Below are 7,500 nucleotides of genomic sequence, written 5' to 3'. Positions count from 1 at the left end.
CCGTCCCGAGCCTTAGCAAGGCCGTCCCATGCGCGTCCCATGCCGTCCCGAGCCTTAGCAAGGCCGTCCCATGCGCGTCCGATGGGATTCCCGAGCTTTACCAAGGGCGTCCCGTGCTGTCCCATGCCGTCCCGAGCCATAGGGACGCTGTCCCGTGCGCGTCCCGTGCTGTCCCATGCGCGTCCCCTGCTTTGGCTCGGCTGGCCCGTGCATTCTATGGGGTCGTGGGACATTTCGAAACCCACCCGGGCCATTTCGACTCTCTCTTCGTTTGTACTATTGAGGTATTATTTATGAATTATTGGAGAAAAGAAACGGAAGAAAATATTTTTTTTTTCTATTTTTTATGAATTTTCCGGTGTTTATTCACTTAAAAATTCATAGAAAAATAAATATTTATCGGAATCGCTATTATAATATATCAAAAAAATCCTTGCGAAAAGGCCTTTCCAACGAGTATAAGTTTGCTGGATTCCGACGAGTAACGAGGGAGTAAAGGCCCAGTATGCTTGGTTAAAAAATTGATGTTTCCTTGTGAAAATAGGCAAAACAATAACTTTGCACTATAAGGGGGAGGGTTGAGCTCCTTCCCCAGAGCGTGCACAGCACTTGTGCTGGCACGTTCCCTAGTGCTCGCCAAGCACCATAGGGCATCCAAAGGGCAAAGCTCGGCCTACTACATGATGGGAAGCTTCTAATATGTCGGAATACGAAGAGATTTCGTGCGACCCGAAGCTCGGCTCGGGCGTCCCGGCCTGTCCCGAGCTGTGCCGAGCGCGTCCCAGGCCGTCCCGAGCCAAGTCTCGGGCGTCCCAGGCCGTCCCGAGCCAAGTCTCGGGCGACCCAGGCCGGCCCGAGCAAAGTCTCGGACTTCCCAGGCCGTCCCGAGCCACGTCCCGGGCGTCCCAGGCCGTCCCGAGCCAAGTCTCGGACGTCCCAGGCCGTCCCGAGCAAAGTCTCGGACGTCCCAGGCCGTCCCGAGCAAAGTCTCGGGCGTCCCAGGCCGTCCCGAGCTGTGCCGAGGCCGTCCCAGGCCGTCCCGAGCAAAGTCTCGGGCGTCCCAGGCCGTCCCGAGCTGTGGCAAGGGCGTCCCAGGCCGTCCCGAGCTGTGCCGAGGCCGTCCCGAGCCTAGTCTCGGGCGTCCCAGGCCGTCCCGAGCTATTGCGAGGGCGTCCCAGGCCGTCCCGAGCCAAGTCTCGGGCGTACCTGGCCGTCCCGAGCTGTAGCGAGGGCGTCCCATGCCGTCCCGGGCTGTCCCATGCGCGTCTCGTGCCGGCCCGAGCAACAGCTCGGGCGTCCCGTGCCTCGGCCCTTCCAAGTGGTGCTTCGTCGGACATCTCGATATCCACTCGAGCATTTTCGACCTTTCTCCATATGTGGGTGTGTGGGTATTTATCAGGAATATTGGAGAAAGAATCGGGAAAAAAATATTTTTTTCCTATTTTTTTTGAATTTTTAATTGTTTATTCACTTAAAAATTCATAAAAAAATAAATATTTATCGGAATCGCTATTATTATATATCAAAAGAATCCTTGTGAAAAGACCTTTCCAACGAATGCAAGTTTGTTGGATTTGGACGAGTAACGAAGGAGCAAAGGCCGAGTATGCTTGGTTAAAAATTTGATGTTTCCTTGTGAAAATAGGGAAAACAATAACTTTGCACTATATAGGGGAGGGGTGAGCTCCCTCCCCAGGCCGTGCACAGCCCTTGGGCTGGCAGGTGCCTTGGCCCTTGGGATGCAACATAAGGCATCCCAAGGGCAAAGCTCGGCACGGGGGTGGATGGGAAGCTTCCAAGAGTTGCCCAACTCATCCCCGACGTGGGAAATCGAAGAGGCAGCTGGGGGGGCCCGGGGGGGCACCACGGGCCAAAAATCAAAAACTCCCCAGCCTATGCCGGACACTTGGGGAAGCATCCCCGAAGGTGTCCGAGCTGCTGGGGGGGCCCGGGGGGCACCATGGGCCAAAAATCGAAAAGTCCCCAGCCTATGCCGGACACTTGGGGAAGCATCCCCGAAGGTGTCCGAGCTGCTGGGGAAGCTCGTTAGGCACAAGAGTCCCCAGCCGGCCCCAAAGATGCGAAAGTGCTGCACCTCGGAAGCTTCCTTGGTGCAGCACGATGGCGAAGCGCACGTCGTGGGAGCTGAAGGGGCATGTCACAGCCCACATGATTGGAGCACAAAACAGCAGCTAATTGGGCCGGACAGTAGCTACCCGAGAGCACCACAACAGCCCAGACAGCAGCTTCCTTAGCAGCCCAAACAGCACACATGGTCCGGGCTGCATTGGACATAGTTGGAGCATCCCTTTGGCCCAGCCCAAGGGGAATTCTAGAGATGGCATGGAGATATTTTGAGAGAGTTTTCTAGAGATACTTGGAGCCCAAGTAACCTAGAGATTTCCATAGCCATTAGATGGGTTACATGTGGGTAAATCCCAACCATCCATTGTATATAGGAACTAGTATAAATAGGGGATCACCCCCTCATTTGTAAAGCATCCAAGTAAGGATTCAAAGCAATAGTGTGAGAGTTGAGTGACTTGGGAAACGTGCCCAAAAGCCTTCTTGTATACAAAGAGTTCTTAGTAATAAAGATCAAAGTTCTCTTTAGTTGGTGCACACTTTGGAAGCTTATCTTTCTTGGGTCTTTGCCTATTTAGTCAAGGTTACTTAGGCATTTGGAAAGGTTAAGGCTTAGACTTGTACTTAGGGGGAAGCTAAGTCAAGTGCCGCACGGTGTCAAAGTAGGAGCGAAAACTTTACTCCGTGACAGTTGGTATCAGAGCCACGTCGGAACTATGTCGAGCGAAGTGGAGAACGTTACTCTGCCCGAGCCAAGGAAGGAAGGACGGTCCAAGACCAAGGGTGGTAAGTCTGCTAGAGAGAAGTCTGCAGAAAGGGACGCGTCCATAGAGGCAAGGTTGGAGCAACTAGAGACCAAGTTTGACATGTTGCTGGGACGTGTCGTGAAGGTTGAAGAAGCCTTTCCTGACCTCAGTGAAGAGGTAGAAAAGGTGATGGGTAGTCAGAATGAGGCTATAGCCAATCTTGAGAAGTCCGTAGAGACTACCGTGGAGGTACTCAAGAGGGAGATGGCAGCTATAGCCAGACCTTCCACTGCGGTCGAGAGGATGCATGCCCAGTTTGAGGAGTTCAAGACCCGGATTGCTCTACTAGAGAAAGCTGTGGCAAATAGTGAAGGACCCTCAACTAGGGAAGGACCAAGGGTCAAGGTGCCTGACCCTGAGAGCTTTACTGGAGCTAGGAATGCCAAAGAGGTTGACAACTTCATATGGCATATGGAGCAGTACTTCAAGGCTATCTATCTTGAGGACCCAGAATCCATGGTGAGCACAGCAGCCATGTACCTGAAGGGAGATGCCTTAACATGGTGGCGACGCAAATCAGGCGATGTCGAGAAGGGACTTTGCAGGATGGACTCTTGGGAAGACTTCAAAAAGGAATTCAAAGCGCAATTCTTCCCAGAGAATGTTGAGTATCGGGCCCGTGATAGGCTGATGAATCTCAAGCATACAGGTAGCATCACCGACTATGTTAAACAATTTAATGCCCTTATGCTTGATATAACCCACATGACCGACGAAGACCGACTTTACTTCTTTCTCCATGGTCTTAAACCCTGGGCTGCAACCGAGCTACGTAGAAGAGGGGTTGAAGACCTACCCACCGCCCTTTGTACTGTAGAGAAGCTTGATGACTATACGTATAGGTCTGACCAAAGTGCCAAAACCAAACCATCTAAGGGCAACCAGGGCAAAAGTGGGGGAGAAAGCAAGCAATCACCAAGGGACACCCGTAGAGATGCCCCTAAGGAAGGTCAGAAGGGCCCGAGGGACTGGAAGGGCAAGTGGAAGACGACAGCCCGTCCAAAGAAATGCTTCCTGTGCGCAGGAGACCACATGTCCTATGAATGTCCCATGAGAGCTAAACTCAATTCTCTACTGACCGAACCTGATGAGAGCCAAGAAGAGCCACACATGGGTTCCATTAGTCTCAATGCTCTCAAGGGAACTCAACCCACCAAACTTAGGAAAGGAAGGAGCCTTATGTATGTTGACATCCTACTTGGTGGGAAAGCTACTAGGGCCATGACCGATTGTGGAGCCACAGATAACTTCATAGTCCCAGATGAGGCTAGAAGATTGGGACTCAAGTATGAAGGAGACGCGAGTAAGATGAAGGCAGTGAACTCGCCTCCTAAGACCGTGCATGGAGTAGCACGGAATGTACCACTAAAGATTGGCACCTGGAGTGGTACTGTGGACTTCATGGTAGCAGACATGGATGACTTCAAGGTTGTCCTTGGGTTGGATTTCATGGAGCATGCCAAAGCAACCATTAGCCCTTACTTGAATGTTGTCAGCATCCATGATGAGAAGTCACCGTGTATGGTACCTGCCATCCGGGCAAAGGCAAAGGGAGGATCTCTTTCAGCTATACAGCTTAGCAGAGGACTTGCCAAAGGAGAAGAGACATTCCTTGCCACACTTAAAGAGGAACCTGATGGGGCAGAAGGACCAGTCCCTATTGAAGTTCAAGCTGTCCTTGAGGAGTACAAGGACATTATGCCAGATGAGCTGCCAAAGAAGCTTCCACCAAGGAGAGAGGTGGACCATGAGATTGAGTTGGAGCCGGGGTCCAAGCCGCCTGCCTTGGCCCCTTACAGGATGGCACCTCCTGAGTTGGCAGAGCTGAGGAAGCAACTCAGGGAGCTACTTGATGCAGGATTCATCCAACCTTCCAAATCACCTTATGGGGCGCCAGTGCTCTTTCAAAAGAAACACGATGGGAGTCTACGTCTATGCATCGATTACCGAGCACTGAACAAGGTGACAGTAAAGAACAAATACCCTATCCCTCGGGTGGAGGACTTGTTTGATCAATTAGGTGGTGCAAGGATCTTCTCAAAGTTAGACTTGAGGTCAGGCTACTATCAGGTACGAATAGCCGAAGGAGATGAGCCCAAGACCACTTGTGTCACCAGGTATGGAGCTTATGAATTTCTAGTTATGCCCTTTGGTTTAACAAATGCTCCTGCCACATTTTGCACCCTCATGAACAAGGTATTCCATCCTTACTTAGACAAATTCGTAGTTGTTTACCTTGATGATATAGTAATATATAGTCGTACCATGGAGGAGCACCTTAAACACCTACGAACTGTCTTTCAAGTACTAAGGGAAAACTCTCTCTATGTCAAAAGAGAGAAGTGTTCCTTTGCTTCCACCAAGGTTGCCTTCCTTGGTCATTGGATAGGAGAAGGGAAAATATGGATGGATGAGAAGAAAATACAAGCCATTCAAGGTTGGGAGGAGCCAACCAAAGTGACCCAACTAAGGTCCTTCTTGGGGCTTGTTAACTATTACCGGCGGTTCATCGAGGGATATTCCAAAAGAGCTGCCCCACTCACTGATCTTCTAAAGAAGAACCAAGCTTGGCTGTGGACTGATAAATGCCAAGCTGCCTTTGATGATCTAAAGCAAGCTGTTATGAAAGAGCCCGTACTTAGCTTGCCAGATCATACTAAACCTTACGAGGTTTATACAGATGCTTCTGACTTTGCTATTGGAGGTGTTCTTATGCAGGAGGGTCATCCCATTGCATATGAAAGTCGGAAGCTTAACGATACGGAGCGGCGCTACACGGTCCAAGAGAAAGAGATGACAGCTGTGGTGCACTGCTTAAGGACATGGAGGCACTATCTTCTGGGCAACTTCTTCACAGTGTATACTGACAATGTTGCCACAAGCTACTTCCAGACCCAGAAGAAATTAAGTCCTAAGCAAGCAAGGTGGCAAGACTTTCTGGCCGAGTTTGACATGAAGATGGAATATAAGCCAGGCCGCACCAACCATGTTGCTGATGCACTAAGTCGAAAGGCAGAGCTAGCATCCTCAAAGCTTTGTGCAATAGTCAGTCAACCCGACACTTTATACTTGGACCGGATACGGGAGGGACTTCAACATGACTCCCATGCACAGAAGCTAATGCAAGCCGCTCGTGAAAGGAAGACCAAGAAGTTCTGGGTAGATAATGGTCTTCTCTTTGCAAAAAGGAACAGGCTTTATGTGCCAAAGTACGGGGATCTCCGTCGGACACTCCTAAGGGAATGTCATGATACCAGGTGGGCAGGACATCCAGGCCAGAGGAGGACTATGGCATTACTCGAGCTAAGATACTATTGGCCAAAAATGATGGAGGATGTGGAATCCTATGTGAGAACCTGCCTCATATGCCAACAAGATAAAGTAGAGCAGAAGAAGGCAGCAGGACTATTGGAGCCACTTCCTATAGCAGAGAAGCCTTGGGCAAGTGTCTCTTTGGACTTCATTTCTGCCCTACCCAAAGTTGATGGGTTAGGTTCCATACTTGTGGTGGTTGACAGGTTCACCAAGTATGCTACCTTCATCGCTGCACCTACCGACTGCACTGCCGAACAAGCCGCAAGGTTATTTGTGAAGCATGTAGTCAAGTATTGGGGAATACCTGCCAACATTGTTAGTGATCGGGACCCAAGGTTCACTGGCAAATTTTGGACGGAGATATTCAAGTTACTTGGGTCGGAGCTATCTTTCTCTACGAGCTTCCATCCTCAGACAGATGGACAGACAGAACGGGTCAATGCACTCTTAGAGCTATACTTAAGGCACTTCGTCACAGCCAACCAAAGGAATTGGGTGGAGCTCCTAGACATTGCCCAGTTTTGCTATAATCTGCAGAAGAGTGAATCAACTGGGCATAGTCCGTTTGAGTTGGCTATAGGCCAACAACCACTTACCCCACTTACTCTTGCAGGTGGGTATAAGGGTGCAAGCCCGGCAGCCTTCCAGGTTGCCAAAGGATGGCAAGAGGAGCTTGACGTTGCCAGATCTTACTTGGAGAAGGCCGCCAAGAAGATGAAGAGATATGCCGATCAAAAGAGGCGTCCATTGGAGTTTCAGGTTGGAGACTTGGTAATGCTCAAGTTCAATCAAAACCAGTTCAAGTCCCTTAGGAGGGTGCACAAGGGATTGATCAGGAGGTATGAGGGACCATTCCCCATACTTAAGAAGGTCGGGAAGGCATCTTACAGGTTGGAACTTCCAACACATCTCAAAATCCATCCCGTCTTTCATGTAAGCTGCCTCAAGCCTTATCATGCGGATCCAGAAGATGCAACCAGAGGCCAGAGCAGCCGAGCACCTGTGACAATGACTACCTCCTTTGACAAAGAGGTAGAAAGCATCGAGTCCCATCGGCGGGTTTCCAGAGCAGGACGCGTCTATAAGGAGTACTTAGTGCGATGGAAGGGGCTACCAGACAGTGAAGCAAGCTGGGAGCATGAAGACACCTTATGGCAACATAGGGATCTTATCGCCAAGTACCATGAGGAGACCGCAACGAGGACGTCTGCGGCTTAAGTGGGGGAGAATGTCACAGCCCACATGATTGGAGCACAAAACAGCAGCTAATTGGGCCGGACAGTAGCTACCCGAG

The sequence above is a fragment of the Eschscholzia californica genome, unplaced genomic scaffold (genome assembly GCF_041429995.1).
Source record: "Eschscholzia californica isolate CP2 unplaced genomic scaffold, dmEscCali1.0.p SCAF_26, whole genome shotgun sequence".
Classification (NCBI taxonomy): Eukaryota; Viridiplantae; Streptophyta; class Magnoliopsida; order Ranunculales; family Papaveraceae; genus Eschscholzia; species Eschscholzia californica.
Note: the sequence above shows the minus strand (reverse complement) of the source record.